Genomic DNA, 17,428 nt, shown 5'->3' with positions numbered 1-17,428 from the left:
CTTGGAGGCAGTCCACACAAATTTTCACAGTGTAAGTGTGAACCACCAGGTGGTATTCGTGTAGTTAGTTGATGGGGTGTATCAGAGAGATAAGATGTTTTCTAATGGCAGCTTTGAAGGTGATGAATGTGTCTGCAGTTCTAGAGTTCTCAGGTAGGGTGTTCCAGATTTTAGGGCCTTTGACATACACTGAATTTTTGTAAAGGTTTAGTCGGACACGGGGAATGTCGTAGAGATTTTTGTGTCTGGTGTTATGCCTGTGGGTTCTGTCACAACTATCAAGAAAGCGTTTTAGGTCAAGGTTGATATTGGAGTTTAAGGTCCTGTAGATGTAGATTGAACAGTAGTAAGTGTGGATGTACTGAACAGGGAGTAAGTTTAGATCTATGAAGAGTGGGGGGGGGTGTGTTGCCAGGGATGGGATTTAGTGATTATTCTTACTGCAGCTTTTTGTTCGGTTATTATTGGCTTTAGGTGTGTTGCTGCAGTTGATCCCCAAGCACAAATAGCATAGGTGAGGTATGGATAAATAAGTGAGTGGTATAGTTTGAGAAGGGCATTTTGCGGCACTTAGTATCGTGTCTAGGAGAGGATCCCAGCTGTTTTGGATACTTTTTTGGTTATGTTTTGGATATGGGTGCTGAAATTCAGGTTGTTGTCAAGGTATAGGTCTAGGAATTTGCCCTCATTATGTCTGGTAATTAGAGTGTTGTCGATCTTAATGTTAATTTGTGCATCTCCTGCTCTGCTACCAAACATAATATAGTAGGTTTTGTCAGTGTTAAGCGTAAGTTTATTGGCTGTCATCCAAGTCGATATTTTGATCAGCTCCTCGTTAACAATGGTGTTGAGGGTGGCAAGATTAGGATGAGAGATGACATAAGTCGTGTCGTCAGCAAAGAGAATGGGTTTCAGGTGTTGGGATACGTTTGGAAGATCATTGATGTATATGAGGAAGAGCAGGGAACCAAGGACACTTCCCTGCGGAACTCCAGTATCAAGTGGCTGTGTTGTTGATGCTGTGTCTTTAATGGTAACATACTGATACCTATTAGTAAGGTAAGATTTGAAATAAGCAAGCGCATGGCCTCTTATACCGTAATGGTCAAGTTTGTGGAGTAGAATGTCGTGGTCTACTGTGTCAAAAGCTTTTCTTAGGTCAATAAAAATTCCTAGTGGATATTCCTTATTTTCCAATGCTGTGTAAAGCAGATCTAGCATTTTTATGATTGCATCATTAGTGCTTTTATTTTTCCTAAATCCAAATTGGTAGGGGTTGAGTATGTTTTGTGCTGTTATAAATGAATATAGTCTCCTGTGCACGAGTTTCTCAAAGATTTTGGATAGCAATGGTAAGTTTGATATTGGTCTATAGTTGTTTAAGTCTGTAGGGTCACCACCTTTATGTATTGGTGTAACCCTTGCCATCTTGTGAAGTTTCGGGAAGGTGCTAGTTTCTAGTGACTTGTTAAAAAGTAATGAAATAGCATGCGAAAGGAAATGGGCCGCTCGCTTGTACAGTAATGGTGGGACATTAGACAGATTCCCTGAGTTGTTTTTAAGTGACTTTATAATCTCCATGACTTCCGAGGGCTCAGTTGGTGCAAGATAGAAGGAATTTGGGAAATTCCCATCTAGGTAGTCCCCGGCATGGGCATTGGTATGTGGGATTTTATTGGCAAGATTAGATCCTGTGGTTGAGAAGAAGTCGTTTATCTTGTTAGCTGTGTCAGTGGGATGTAGTGGTGTTTCATTAGGTTTAGTTAGGACAATATTCTTGTTTTTTTTCAGTTTGTGGGTCCCTAGAATCTGAGAGAGTATTTTCCAGGTCTTTTTTATATCTCCTCTAGTGTCTGTGAATCTACTGGAGTAGTATAGTTGTTTGGCTTTCTTTATTACTTTGGTGAGAACTGATGAATAGTGTTTAAGAATATCTTTGTGTATAAGCCCTGTCTATATTGCTTTTCATATTTGTGTTTCTTGTCAATGGATTTCAGAATGGTGCTGGTTAGCCATGGGCAACCAAGCCGTTTGTTTGTGATCTGTTTCGTTTTTATAGGACAATGTTTGTTGTATAGTCTAAGTAATTTGTTAAGAAAAATGTCTGTCCAGTCATCAATGCCATTGGCCTTGGAGAATTCTGTAGGCCAGTCAACAATCTCTAGGTCAGCTGTGAACTTCCTTATTGAGGCCTCGTCATGGAGTCTAAATGAGACTTTGTTGTATTCAAGTGGTGGTTTATTAATGTTTGTCAGGAGGAAGGTAGGGTAGTGGTCTGTAGTGCTATCTGTGATTATCCCTGATTTAAGGGGGGCTAGTATATTGGTCCATATGTGGTCTATTATGGTTGCACTTGTCTCAGTGAGCCTGGTTGGTTTAGTTATTGTTGGTATGAGAAGTGTGTTGTTCATATTGTTGATGAAATCAGTTACAGGCTGATCATCTAGTAAGCCAAGGTTGATGTTGAAGTCTCCAGGTAAGAGAAGGTGGTGCTTATTCATTTGTCTGTTTGTTATTAGTGACTTTAATTTCTCACTGAAATTTGGGATGTTTGTGTGAGGTATCCGGTAAATGGCACCGATTGTTATAGGTGTCTTAAGGTTTTTTACAGTAAAATTAGGAAAAATGTATTCCCCATATTCATCACTAAAGCAAGTGGTGCTAATACAAGATAATTGGTTAGAGTAATAGATTGCAATACCACCCCCAACTTGGTTTGGTCTGCAGTTGTGAATTGCTGTGTGTCCTGGTAGAGGGTAGATATCTATATAGGCCTATTTGTACTCTGTAATCATATAATAGGCTATCGAATCGAATCGAAGACGACAAGAGCTGTCGTAAGATGGGAAGGAAGAAGGATAAAGAAGGATGGAAATAACTGGAAAAGGATGAGAAGGAGGGGAAGAGGAGGAATCAAGGCAAGTGGCCCAACCACTTTGGGACATGTGGTACCGAAGTACTGGAGGCGTAGATGGAGAAGTATTACAGAAACACTGACGAAGACGATGTAGAAGGCAACAGGAACTCAGCAGGTGCTGGCTGCATCTTGCTGGATGGATGATTACTGCAACTTGAATGATGATAGGCGGCTGCAGGCGACAAGGAAGGAGCTCATCGTTGATTGGTCAGTTCATAGAGGTTTGGTAGTTAACTGGACTCATGGCGTTGTTTTACGATTCAGTTCCATTTTCAAGACGTTTAAAACGTTGTAGAGGGAGCAAATTTATACGTGTCAGCAAGTGTTTTTGGCTGGAATCTTCTGCTTCTAGTTGGTCTACAATGGCCTTTAGAACAGTAGAAAGTTCAGTTGTACGAAGAGTTACAGCTGAGCAGGAAGAATCGATGGTAAACTTGACTTTTCGATGAGGTGAGAAAAAAGTTCAGGAAGCAGCATGTCTTGATGATATTTTTCTGTAGTGTAGAAGTTGATTCCATTCCATGAAGTATATTTTTTATTATCTTCATCGTTATCATGTCGAGAGTCGTGAGATGATTATTTTTTTGCTGTTTTTTCTTTCTTGTTATGTGTTGTTGAAGGTGGAAGTGAATATTCATTGTCATCTTCAGTAGACGAATAGGAAGATGTTTCTGGTGGCAAGGCTTCTGATTGGCCGGTTTCAATGAGGAGTGGTGGCGGTGAAGGCTTCTCATTGGACGTTGTTGGAGTGACATCACTAGTTGTTGGTGGTGTTGGATCTGCTACATCCGAGGTTGTGACTAAGTCTTTGTTGAATTTGAGAATTTCTTCAGAAGGTGGCGATGCTGGAAATGTGAATGATGGCATGTTATTTAATGCAAATAACTCGTTGATTGTAGAGTTAAAAGATCCAGGTACAGCCATGTTCTGCATGTGAGCGTATAGTAGACAATAGTGGATCTTCATTACGTCACATGTTGGAGGAGTGATTGTGGTGGTGGTGGTGGTGGAGGCTGGTTGAGTAGATGCTTGAAGTAATATTTTTGTGTCTGCTTGCAACTTTGCAATTGCGGCATACGTTGGTGTGTTGTTGGTAGATTTTTTCTTTGTTGCATCTTGTTGTTTCTTCATAATATCCTTTCTTGTAGGACATTTTGCTGCCAATGTATGGTGATCATTACTTTTGCAGCTTAAACACGCTGGTTGTGTTGGAGCAGCAGTGGTACAGGAACTGAAGGTGTGTCCCTCACTACCACATGTAGTGCAGAACTTCTTGTCTTTTAATGGACATGCTTTGGTGGTGTGAAGTTAAGAATAGCAGCTCCTGTGGAAATTTATTTGGTCCCTAAAGTTCCACAGGACACATACGGCGTACCCAGGGATCCCAGCGAGGCCATAATGGAATGGCTGAGCTGGGTGGCCCTTAAACCCACCCAAACAAAAAGCGTTCTCCCCGAGTTGGCATGGTTGGTAAGCACTATTTAATATATAGATTTACCCTTCAGGGGAGGAGTAGGTAGTTTTACTGTTAGTATATTAATATTAGGTTTACTAAGGCAACTGTAGATAATAATAATGTAGACCTAAGACCTTAACATAGGTAGTAATAGGCCGATAATGTAGGCAAACACTAGGTTAAGTTAGCTAGGGAGAACTGGCAGCCCTAGTTTGAACTACGAGGCGCGGGTCTCAAAGACACAATAGTGTTCTTCTGTAGACAGACACCAACTGGACGAGACGTGCCGTGATCAGCAGATGGCGCCCCCACGTGACTTCACATTTGAGACCTAGGGAAATCTGGTAGAGGCACCTCGATGTACCGTAGATGACCTCCGTCAGGCCCATACAGTAAGACAAGACCTCCAGTTTATCTCGTAGATTTCTGGCCAGTGTCTGGGGAAATTGTGAGTGAGTTGATCTGTAGGCCCTGTGTGCAGCTGGCAGTGCATGCTCAGTAAGTACCAGTGTTTCTTGTCAGTCTGGAAGCTAGTGTCCGTGTCTGCATAGTTATACTAGGGGATACTCACCCTCTTGGATATAGGAATTTCTGAGGTGCAGGCAGGTCACTAATAGCTGTTGAATATTGCAGGAATTAAGGCTCCAGGTTGCACGTGGTTTCTGAGGGGAAGTCCAAAGGGGCTAAGGCTAAGCTTAGGGAAGTTGAAGATCAGGATATATGCTGCAACACCAAGTAAGTTAGTCCTTTATACGTGCATGCAGGCGAGTTTCTTGCAACATCAATCATTTGTGAAAATCTGTCCTATAAACCACTTGTGAGGCTGAGGTACCCACCTCAGAGCTCGGTGTCAACAGAGTTTGCCAGGGTAGGCGACTCACTTGGAGGCAGTCCAGACAAATTTTCACAAAAGTGGTCCTTCAAAACCATGATGTGGAATAGCTAGGTTAAGCTATCATAGCTAGGCCACAGTTAGGAACCAGTTTAACAGAGTTAGGTTAAGTTAGCACACCTTGGCCCAGAGTTACACAGAGGCTAGGCCAAGCTAACTATACACAGAAGTTGTTTTTTTTTTATTCAGAGTAGAGTCATTATAATAAAGGGAGTTGTCAAGCTTGTTGAGAAGCCTTGAGACTCCTTCATTCTTGCCTGATACCGTTCGTGCTGTGGGGTGGGCTAATTGAAGTACAAATTAGTACCGTGATCTTAACTAAACCGCAACTATGGTAGGTGAAGATCAAGTACCAGCTGTCCCAGCTCTAAGTCAATTAAAGCAGTCTATGGGAGCCTATAAGGGGCGCCTGAGCAAAGCATGTGAGGAACGTCGAATGGCCAGACAGGATCAGGATGTAGACTGGGAGGAACTAGAGAGTTACCTGAAACCTTTGGAGCAAAGCCTGGAGGACTTTGAGAGATCATTTATCCTTTATGAGACAGAGGCCTATACTGCAGGTGAGTCTGAATATACAGTCAAAGTAGCACGGATGGACTATGGCGAACGAAGGGCAGAGTGTAAAGCAGAGATGAGACTCTGCAGGCAGTTAATAAAGACTTTGAAGGCCGGTACAGCAGGGGGAGCAAATGTTTCAAGGAACACGAACAACAGCACGCCTGTTAATGTGTTACCCAGATTGCCCAAGTTGAATTTACCAACGTTCGACGGAACCTTAACAGAGTACATTGCTTTCTGGGATCAGTTTAAAGCCCAGATAGATGACAGAGACGATTTGTCAGATGCTGTCAAATTACAATATTTACGTTCACAGCTCAAGGGTAAAGCCTTGGACTTGGTCTGGCATTACGAAACCACCGACACCAATTACCAACATGCCAAAGACCAATTAAAGGACAAGTTTGGCAACACTGAGGAGATAAAGGTAGCTATACTTTATCGGTTGTTGGATCTGAAGGCTTGTTGCCATGACCGTCAGAGCCTAGAGAAGTTCTGAATCGAAGTTATGAGTTTGACGAATAGTCTTAAAGATTTACATGATTGGGGTAAGTCGGAAGGGTTCATCAGTCAAGTGATTCAGAGGAAACTGGCTGGCACTACAGTGCATGAGTTGCACTTAAAATATCGGACGAATAGGTTCACGATACAACAAATTGTTGAGGGGTTGGGAGATCTCGTTTCTCATTTGAGAATAGGTGTGAGAGAAGAGTCACCACCATTGCCACATAAAAACCCAGAAAGTAACTCAAAGATCTCGAGAGATCAGTCTAAAGCTCGTACGACTAACGTTGGAGTGTACTATGGTAAAGAAGTGTCTAAGGTAAAAACCTCTAAGCAGAACCTTTGAGGCACTCATGCCAGAATATGTGTGTTCTGCGATGGCGAACACGCTAGCACGAGTTGCCCGGAGTATACAACACTGAGCAGTAGGCAAAAGAGACTAAGGGAGTTGAGACTCTGCTTCAAGTGTTGTGGGGAACACTTTACGAGAGACTGTGGTACCCAGTTCAGTGAGTGTCGAGTCTGTTGCAAAGGTAAGCACCATACTGCACTATGTCCCAATAATTTAAGGGAACCCCAGGCTAGTAGGGATATCTCTCAGGTAGAGATAGAAAGTGAGTCTGAGCCTGAAATGGTAGCCAGCGTGATTAGTGGGAGTGAATTCTCCAATCCGAGTGAGAATCACGGAGGTGCTGCCCTACCTACAGTCATGGTAAAGGTTGTGAATGGGCACAGGTCCGAAACAACTCGATTATTCTTTGACCCAGGAGCACAAGTATCCTTGATAACAAAGAAGTTGGTGGCTAGATTAAAGTTGAAGGCCACAAAGAAAGTTAGTATGATGTTGGGAGGGGGCTATAAGTCAGATCCCACCCAAATCTTATGATGTGGTGGATGTCACAGTCAAATTAGGTGGACATCGCAGAGACATTACAGCCTTGGTGGTAGAGATGCTACCCACGGCAATTACAGTGAGAGGTCTTGCTGCAGCAGCTAAGCGATTGAATGACCTTGACGTGAAGCTGGCAGATCAGGGAATTACCACTGACACAGTCAGAAATGTAGGTATCCTGGTGGGAGCCAATCATATAGATGACTTCCTGTCTACACGACAGACGTTTAAGGAAGGAATTGGTTTATACAGATCCCCAATAGGATACATCATAGGTGGCAGGATTCCACCTGAATTCCCTGCCATGCCAGATAGAGTAGAAGCTGTCCCCATGATTGCTGGGAGAGTAGTGATAATGAATACCAGTATACACAATGAACCGCCAGGGAAGGTGAACCAGGTAGAGAGTGACGAACACTCGGCCACCTTGGGAAAACACTTCTACAGGGTATGTAAAGAGGGAGATAGATTGTCATTAAATCCAGGGAACCTCGTATCAGTGGGAGGAAAGGCTACCAGGGCATGTGGGCCACTGGGTGGGAAAGTACGGAGCCACTCAGTCAAGGCTAGACATACGAAAGATGTTAAAGTTAAGGGAAAGGGTTCTAAGACCACCGGAACCAACAAGTTTACACCCTCAGAGGTCCGCGCAGGGAAAACTGGATGGTTGAAGTTAGACCGGAGTCTGCTTGACGAGAGTGGCCGGACGGCACTCATGTCCAGGGTCTGCCGTGGGGGCTCGCGGAAGGTGAACTTGATTTTGACTTAAAACCTACCTTCGCTGGTGGGAGGATGTGGAAATTTATTTTGTCCCTAAAGTTCCACAGGACAGATACGGCATACCCAGGAATCCCAGCAAGGCTGTAATGGAATGCCTGAGCTGGGTGGCCCTTAAACCCACCCCAACAAAAAGCGTTCTCTCCGAGTTGGCGTGGTTGGTAAGCACTATTTAATATATAGATTTACCCTTCAGGGAAGGAGTAGGTAGTTTTACTGTTAGTATATTAATATTAGGTTTACTAAGGCAACTGTAGATAATAATAATGTAGACCTAAGACCTTAACATAGGTAGTAATAGGCCGATAATGTAGGCAAACACTAGGTTAAGTTAGCTAGGGAGAACTGGCAGCCCTAGTTTGAACTACGAGGTGCGGGTCTCAAAGACACAATAGTGTTCTTCTGTAGACAGACACCAACTGGACGAGACGTGCCGTGATCAGCAGATGACGCCCCCCACGTGTCTTCACATTTGAGACCTAGGGAAATCTGGTAGAGGCACCTCGATGTACCATAGATGACCTCCGTCAGGCCCATACAGTAAGACAAGACCTCCACTTTATCTCGTAGATTTCTGGCCAGTGTCTGGAGAAATTGTGAGTGAGTTGATCTGTAGGCCCTGTGTGCAGCTGGCAGTGCATGCTCAGTAAGCACCAGTGTTTCTTGTCAGTCTGGAAGCTAGTGTTCGTGTCTGCATAGTTATACTAGGGGATACACACCCTCTTGGATATAGAAATTTCTGAGGTGCAGGAATTAAGGCTCCCAGTTGCACGTGGTTTCTGATGGGAAGTCCAAAGGAGCTAAGGCTACGCTTAGGGATGTTGAAGATCAGGATATATGCTGCAACACCAAGTAAGTTAGTCCTTTATACGTGCATGCAGGCGAGTTTCTTGCAACATCAATCATTTGTGAAAATCTGTCCTATAAGCCACTTGTGAGGCTGAGGTACCGACCTCAGAGCTCGGTGTCAACAGAGCTTGCCAGGGTAGGCGACTCACTTGGAGGCAGTCCACGCAAATTTTCACAGTTCCAGCAATGTTGGATGTAGTGGTATCTCTCTGCTTCGATGTAGGTGGGACTGATGTAGTAAATGTAGTAATAGTAGACAGCAAGACCTTCGTTCAGAGCAGTGGTAGCCATGTTCACGTCTGTAAAGGTGACCTTGAGCATAGACGATGCAGTCGGGATTTTGGTAATGCTATCAACAGTAGCCCAAGTATTTTGCGTTTCAATGGATAATTTGAGTTCAGCAATTGATTGAGAAGTTAGAATCTTGTCCAGTTTTTTTTAGGAATACTGATTTCCTTGCCCTAATGGCAGGAGTGGATGTAACAGTAAATCCTTGAGCAGTAAGAATAGTGGTGGGTTCTGTGGTGAGTAACTTCTCTGCTTCAGCATCATCGTGACATACAACAATGAATGCTTCTTTCAGTGACAAAATAGCATTGAATTTCTCTTGCAATGCTCCCTGCACAACAGTGACAAGAGCAAGCTTCGTTGAATCATCAATGATACCACTTTTTGACTTGATCTTTACACGATTTGCGTAGCTCATCGTGCAAGTCAAGGCGAAGACGATGCTGGTAAAGGTTCCTCTCCCCAACGGGGATCGTAGGGAGACAGAGTAAGTAAGGAGAGCTGCTATGACCTGTGTCTGTCTAATAGGCTATATGGAAACAAAGGATTTTCTCTTATGTTGCTGCAGCACTGCCTAGTATGGGCCAAGAAGCCTGCTGCAGTGTTCCTCCTTTCTTATGTTCTTAGTGTTACCTTCTTTAGATGCTCTTTGGTGTCACCCCCAAAATGGTGTCACCTGGGGCGGCCCGCCCCCCCCGCCCCCCTAACGACGCCTCTGCAAGGCTGGGAACCAAAGCAACCATAGTACTAGGGAAGAGAGCACAACATTGTAGTACCCACAGTTAGTGGTCAAGCTTCAAACACCTTTTATTGAACAACAATAAAGGAATGGAACAAACTACCTGCACATATCAAAGCCAGTCATAGCATGAACCAGTTCAAGAAGAGAGCCAAAAGGTGCCTGATGAATGTAGCTACAGAAAGGGAGGTGAATGATTTTTTTTTTTAGCTAACACACATTTAAATGTAAATACCTCATTTTGCCTTATTCCTAGTATATATTCTTTACAGTATAATAATAATAAATCTTCATAGTGCATTAATAAGGTATTAAAAGGACCCCAATGGAAATAAGTCACTTTGACTTTTCTGGGTTATCCTAGGTTCTCTACACAGACTATGCTGCTATGTATGATAATCTATGTTACTATTTGTGTATACTTGAATAAACTAACATCCATTTTTTTCCGCTCTGCTTATAATTCTTTAACGGTGTTAGGTGGGAAGCTGGTTACTGTACTGAGGTGGGGGCGTCTCGCTCTGCTGGGGTTTGGCAAGGGTGTCCACCGGATCTAATTGGAGACTTCAAGTTTCTATCTCTATTTACAAAGGAACTTTTGTTGCTTTTCTTTCATCGCCCAGCCTTGAGCAACAAATCTTCCTCGTACCATAGAGAAACCAGACTCGATACGGCGTATGCTGTCAGTGGCCCTGATAAACCAACAACATTAACAACAACAACACCGAGAAATCGTGCTCGAAACGACTTGTGTTGTCAGTGGCCCTTATAAACCCAACACAGAAGAAAGATCTACAGAAGGGAATTGTTTCTCTTACATTTTTCCGAATTATTCTCATTATATCAAGCTCTGGAGTAAGTACCACTCAGATATTTATTTGTGAGGTAAGTAAGTACGCAGAAATATTATTATTTATTGCCAGAATGTAATAAAGGCGACGGAGACATGGAAAATATTGGTGGAAGTCAATGATCAATTTTACTAAGACTTCCGTCAGTTAAAGGAAGAATATATTTTATTACTGTAGAAGAATATTATATTTTATTACTGTAGAAGAATATTATATTTTATTACTGTAGAAGAATATTATATTTTATTACTGTAGAAGAATATTATATTTTATATTTTACTGACACTGCCACCAGGATAACTGACTGACCTTAGTGACTTACCAAGTGACTGACACTGCCACCTGGATAACTGACTGACCTTAGTGACTTACCAAGTGACTGACACTGCCACCTGGATAACTGACTGACCTTAGTGACTTACCAAGTGACTGACACTGCCACCTGGATAACTGACTGACCTTAGTGACTTACCAAGTGACTGACACTGCCACCTGGATAACTGACTGACCTTAGTGACTTACCAAGTGACTGACACTGCCACCTGGATAACTGACTGACCTTAGTGACTTACCAAGTGACTGACACTGCCACCTGGATAACTGACTGACCTTAGTGACTTACCAAGTGACTGACACTGCCACCTGGATAACTGACTGACCTTAGTGACTTACCAAGTGACTGACACTGCCACCTGGATAACTGACTGACCTTAGTGACTTACCAAGTGACTGACACTGCCACCAGGATAACTGACTGACCTTAGTGACTTACCAAGTGACTGACACTGCCACCTGGATAACTGACTGACCTTAGTGACTTACCAAGTGACTGACACTGCCACCTGGATAACTGACTGACCTTGGTGACTTACCAAGTGACTGACACTGCCACCTGGATAACTGACTGACCTTGGTGACTTACCAAGTGACTGACACTGCCACCAGGATAACTGACTGACCTTGGTGACTTACCAAGTGACTGACACTGCCACCTGGATAACTGACTGACCTTGGTGACTTACCAAGTGACTGACACTGCCACCTGGATAACTGACTGACCTTGGTGACTTACCAAGTGACTGACACTGCCACCTGGATAACTGACTGACCTTGGTGACTTACCAAGTGACTGACACTGCCACCTGGATAACTGACTGACCTTGGTGACTTACCAAGTGACTGACACTGCCACCTGGATAACTGACTGACCTTGGTGACTTACCAAGTGACTGACACTGCCACCAGGATAACTGACTGACCTTGGTGACTTACCAAGTGACTGACACTGCCACCTGGATAACTGACTGACCTTGGTGACTTACCAAGTGACTGACACTGTCACCAGGATAACTGACTGACCTTGGTGACTTACCAAGTGACTGACACTGCCACCAGGATAACTGACTGACCTTGGTGACTTACCAAGTGACTGACACTGCCACCAGGATAACTGACTGACCTTGGTGACTTACCAAGTGACTGACACTGCCACCAGGATAACTGACTGACCTTGGTGACTTACCAAGTGACTGACACTGCCACCAGGATAACTGACTGACCTTGGTGACTTACCAAGTGACTGACACTGCCACCAGGATAACTGACTGACCTTGGTGACTTACCAAGTGACTGACACTGTCACCAGGATAACTGACTGACCTTGGTGACTTACCAAGTGACTGACACTGCCACCAGGATAACTGACTGACCTTGGTGACTTACCAAGTGACTGACACTGACACCAGGATAACTGACTGACCTTGGTGACTTGCCACCAGGATAACCTGACCTTGGTGACTTACCAAGTGACTGATACTGCCACCAGGATAACTGACTGACCTTGGTGACTTACCAAGTGACTGACACTGCCACCAGGATAACTGACTGACCTTGGTGACTTACCAAGTGACTGACACTGACACCAGGATAACTGACTGACCTTGGTGACTTACCAAGTGACTGACACTGTCACCAGGATAACTGACTGACCTTGGTGACTTACCAAGTGACTGACACTGCCACTTACCAAGTGATAACTGACTGATAACTGACCGGCCTTGGTGACTTACCAAGTGACTGACACTGCCATCTAGATAACTGACTGGCCTTGGTGACTTACCAAGTGACTGACACTGCCATCTAGATAACTGACTGGCCTTGGTGACTTACCAAGTGACTGACACTGCCATCTAGATAACTGACTGGCCTTGGTGACTTACCAAGTGACTGACACTGCCAGCTCGATAACTGACTGACCTTGGCGACTTACCAAGTGACTGACACTGCCACCAGGATAACTGACTGACCTTGGTGACTTACCAAGTGACTGACACTGCCACCTGGATAACTGACTGACCTTGGTGACTTACCAAGTGACTGACACTGCCACCAGGATAACTGACTGACCTTGGTGACTTACCAAGTGACTGACACTGCCACCTGGATAACTGACTGACCTTGGTGACTTACCAAGTGACTGACACTGCCACCTGGATAACTGACTGACCTTGGTGACTTACCAAGTGACTGACACTGCCACCAGGATAACTGACTGACCTTGGTGACTTACCAAGTGACTGACACTGCCACCAGGATAACTGACTGACCTTGGTGACTTACCAAGTGACTGACACTGCCACCCAAGGACTAACTGACTGACCTTGGTGACTTACCAAGTGACTGACACTGCCACCAGGATAACTGACTGACCTTGGTGACTTACCAAGTGACTGACACTGCCACCTGGATAACTGACTGACCTTGGTGACTTACCAAGTGACTGACACTGCCACCAGGATAACTGACTGACCTTGGTGACTTACCAAGTGACTGACACTGCCACCAGGATAACTGACTGACCTTGGTGACTTACCAAGTGACTGACACTGCCACCAGGATAACTGACTGACCTTGGTGACTTACCAAGTGTCTGACACGGCCACCAGTATAACTGACTGACCTTGGACTTACCAAGTGACTGACACTGCCACCATAACTGACTGACCTTGGTGACTTACCAGGTGACTGACACTGCTACCTGGATAACTGACTGACCTTTGTGACTTACCAAGTGACTGACACTTCCACCAGGATAACTGACTGACCTTGGTGACTTACCAAGTGACTGACACTGCCACCTGGATAACTGACTGACCTTGGTGACTTACCAAGTGACTGACACTGCCACCAGGATAACTGACTGACCTTGGTGACTTACCAAGTGACTGACACTGCCACCAGGATGACTGACTGATCTTGGTGATTTACCAAGTGACTGACACTGCCACCAGGATAACTGACTGACCTTGGTGACTTACCAAGTGTCTGACACGGCCACCAGTATAACTGACTGACCTTGGTGACTTTCCAAGTGACTGACACTGCCACCTGGATAACTGACTGACCTTGGTGACTTACCAAGTGACTGACACTGCCACCTGGATAACCGACTGACCTTGGTGACTTACCAAGTGACTGACACTGCCACCTTAACTGACTGACCTTGGTGACTTACCAAGTGACTGACACTGTCACCAGGATAACTTACTGACCTTGGTGACTTACCAAGTGACTGACACTGCCACCAGGATAACTGACTGACCTTGGTGACTTACCAAGTGACTGACACTGACTGACACCCAAGTGGATAACTGACTGACCTTGGTGACTTACCAAGTGACTGACACTGCCACCAGGATAACCTGACCTTGGATTAAAGTGACTGACTGACCTAACTGACTGTTGGTGACTTACCAAGTGACTGACACTGCCACCAGGATAACTGACTGACCTTGTTGACTTACCAAGTGACTGTTACTGCCACCAGGATAACTGACTGACCTTGGTGACTTACCAAGTGACTGACACTGCCACCAGGATAACTGACTGACCTTGGTGACTTACCAAGTGACTGACACTGCCACCAGGATAACTGACTGACCTTGGTGACTTACCAAGTGACTGACACTGCCACCTGGATAACTGACTGACCTTGGTGACTTACCAAGTGACTGACACTGCCACCAGGATAACTGACTGACCTTGGTGACTTACCAAGTGACTGACACTGCCACCAGGATAACTGACTGACCTTGGTGACTTACCAAGTGACTGACACTGCCACCTGACCTTGGATAACTGACTGACCTTGGTGACTTACCAAGTGACTGACACTGCCACCAGGATAACTGACAGACCTTGGTGACTTACCAAGTGACTGACACTGTCACCAGGATAACTGACTGACCTTGGTGACTTACCAAGTGACTGACACTGTCACCTTGATAACTGACTGTCCTTGGTGACTTACCAAGTGACTTGACACTGCCACCTGGATAACTGACTGACCTTGGTGACTTACCAAGTGACTGACACTGCCACCAGGATAACTGACTGCCCTTGGTGACTTACCAAGTGACTGACACTGCCACCAGGATAACTGACTGACCTTAGTGGCTTACCAAGTGACTGACATTGCCACCTGGATAACTGACTGACCTTGGTGACTTACCAAGTGACTGACACTGCCACCAGGATAACTGACTGACCTTACCAAGTGACTGACTTACCACTGACCTTGGTGACTTACCAAGTGACTGACACTGCCACCAGGATGACTGACTGATCTTGGTGATTTACCAAGTGACTGACACTGCCACCAGGATAACTGACTGACCTTGTGACTTACCAAGTGGCTGACACTGCTACCAGGATAACTGACTGACCTTGGTGGCTTACCAAGTGACTGTCACTGCCACCTGGATAACTGACTGACCTTGGTGACTTACCAAGTGACTGACACTGCCACCAGGATAACTGACTGACCTTGGTGACTTACCAAGTGACTGACACTGCCACCAGGATAACTGACTGACCGTGGTGACTTACCAAGTGACTGACACTGCCACCTGGATAACTGACTGACCTGACCTTGGTGACTTACCAAGTGACTGACACGGCCACCAGGATCACTGACTGACCTTGGTGACTTACCAAGTGACTGACACTGCCACCAGGATAACTGACTGACCTTGGTGACTTACCAAGTGACTGACACTGCCACCAGGATAACTGACTAACCTTGGTGACTTACCAAGTGTCTGACACGGCCACCAGTATAACTGACTGACCTTGGTGACTTTCCAAGTGACTGACACTGCCACCTGGATAACTGACTGACCTTGGTGACTTACCAAGTGACTGACACTGCCACCTGGATAACCGACTGACCTTGGTGACTTACCAAGTGACTGACACTGCCACCTCGATAACTGACTCACCTTGGTGACTTTCCAAGTGACTGACACTGCCACCCAAGTGATAACTGACTGACCTTGGTGACTTACCTTGGTGAAGTGACTGACACTGCCACCAGGATAACTGACTGACCTTGGTGACTTACCAAGTGACTGACACTGCCACCTGGATAACCGACTGACCTTGGTGACTTACCAAGTGACTGACACTGCCACCTCGATAACTGACTCACCTTGGTGACTTTCCAAGTGACTGACACTGCCACCTGGATAACTGACTGACCTTGGTGACTTACCAAGTGACTGACACTGCCACCAGGATAATTGACTTGACCTTACCAAGTGACTGACACTGCCACCAATAACTGACTGACTTGACTTACCAAGTGACTGACACTGCCACCAGGATAACTGACTGACCTTGGTGACTTACCAAGTGACTGACACTGCCACCTGGATAACTGACTGACCTTGGTGACTTACCAAGTGACTGCCACCAGGATAACTGACTGCCACCCAAGTGACTGATAACTGATAACTGACTGACCTTGGTGACTTACCAAGTGACTGACACTGCCACCAGGATAACTGACTGACCTTGGTGACTTACCAAGTGACTGACACTGCCACCTGGATAACTGACTGACCTTGGTGACTTACCAAGTGACTGACACTGCCACCTGGATAACTGACTGACCTTGGTGACTTACCAAGTGACTGACACTGCCACCAGGGTAACTGACTGACCTTGGTGACTTACCAAGTGACTGACACTGCCACCAGGATAACTGACTGACCTTGGTGACTTACCAAGTGACTGACACTGCCACTGCCTTACCAAGTGACTGACCAACTGGATTGGTGACTTACCAAGTGACTGACTGACCTAACTGACTGACCTTGGTGACTTACCAAGTGACTGACACTGCCACCTGGATAACTGACTGACCTTGGTGACTTACCAAGTGACTGACACTGCCAACTGGATAACTGACTGACCTTGGTGACTTACCAAGTGACTGACACTGCCACCAGGATAACTGACTGACCTTGGTGACTTACCAAGTGACTAACTCTGCCACCAGGATAACTGACTGACCTTGGTGTCTTACCAAGTGACTGACACTGCCACCAGGATAACACTGCCACCAGGATAACTGACTGACCTTGGTGACTTACCAAGTGACTGACACTGTCACAAGGATAACTGACTGACCTTGGTGACTTACCAAGTGACTGACACTGTCACCAGGATAACTGACTGACCTTGGTGACTTACCAAGTGACTGACACTGCCACCAGGATAACTGACTGACCTTGGTGACTTACCAAGTGACTAACTCTGCCACCAGGATAACTGACTGACCTTGGTGACTTACCAAGTGACTGACTGCCACCTGGATAATTGACTGACCTTGGTGACTTACCAAGTGACTGACTGCCTCCAGGA

The 17,428-nt window shown here is 45.3% G+C and overlaps 2 protein-coding genes across 3 annotated transcripts in view; both read left to right on the top strand.

Moving 5' to 3' along the window:
* The window catches only part of LOC128688155 (retinol dehydrogenase 11), a 645,869-nt gene that overhangs the window by 231,542 nt on the left and 396,899 nt on the right, over positions 1–17,428 (top strand). The gene's annotated exons all lie outside the window — the stretch shown is intronic.
* The window catches only part of LOC128706214 (zinc finger protein 84-like), a 130,321-nt gene continuing 123,501 nt past the window's right edge, over positions 10,609–17,428 (top strand). The window contains exon 1 of one of the 2 annotated variants that reach the window (XM_070086540.1): positions 10,609–10,757. The gene's annotated coding sequence lies outside the window, so the exon portion shown is untranslated. The remainder of the gene's footprint in view (positions 10,758–17,428) is intronic. The other variant, XM_070086541.1, reaches the window with a different exon arrangement.

This window comes from Cherax quadricarinatus, chromosome 19 (genome assembly GCF_038502225.1).
Source record: "Cherax quadricarinatus isolate ZL_2023a chromosome 19, ASM3850222v1, whole genome shotgun sequence".
Classification (NCBI taxonomy): domain Eukaryota; kingdom Metazoa; phylum Arthropoda; class Malacostraca; order Decapoda; family Parastacidae; genus Cherax; species Cherax quadricarinatus.
Note: the sequence above shows the minus strand (reverse complement) of the source record. Positions and strands in the feature narration are given on the sequence as shown.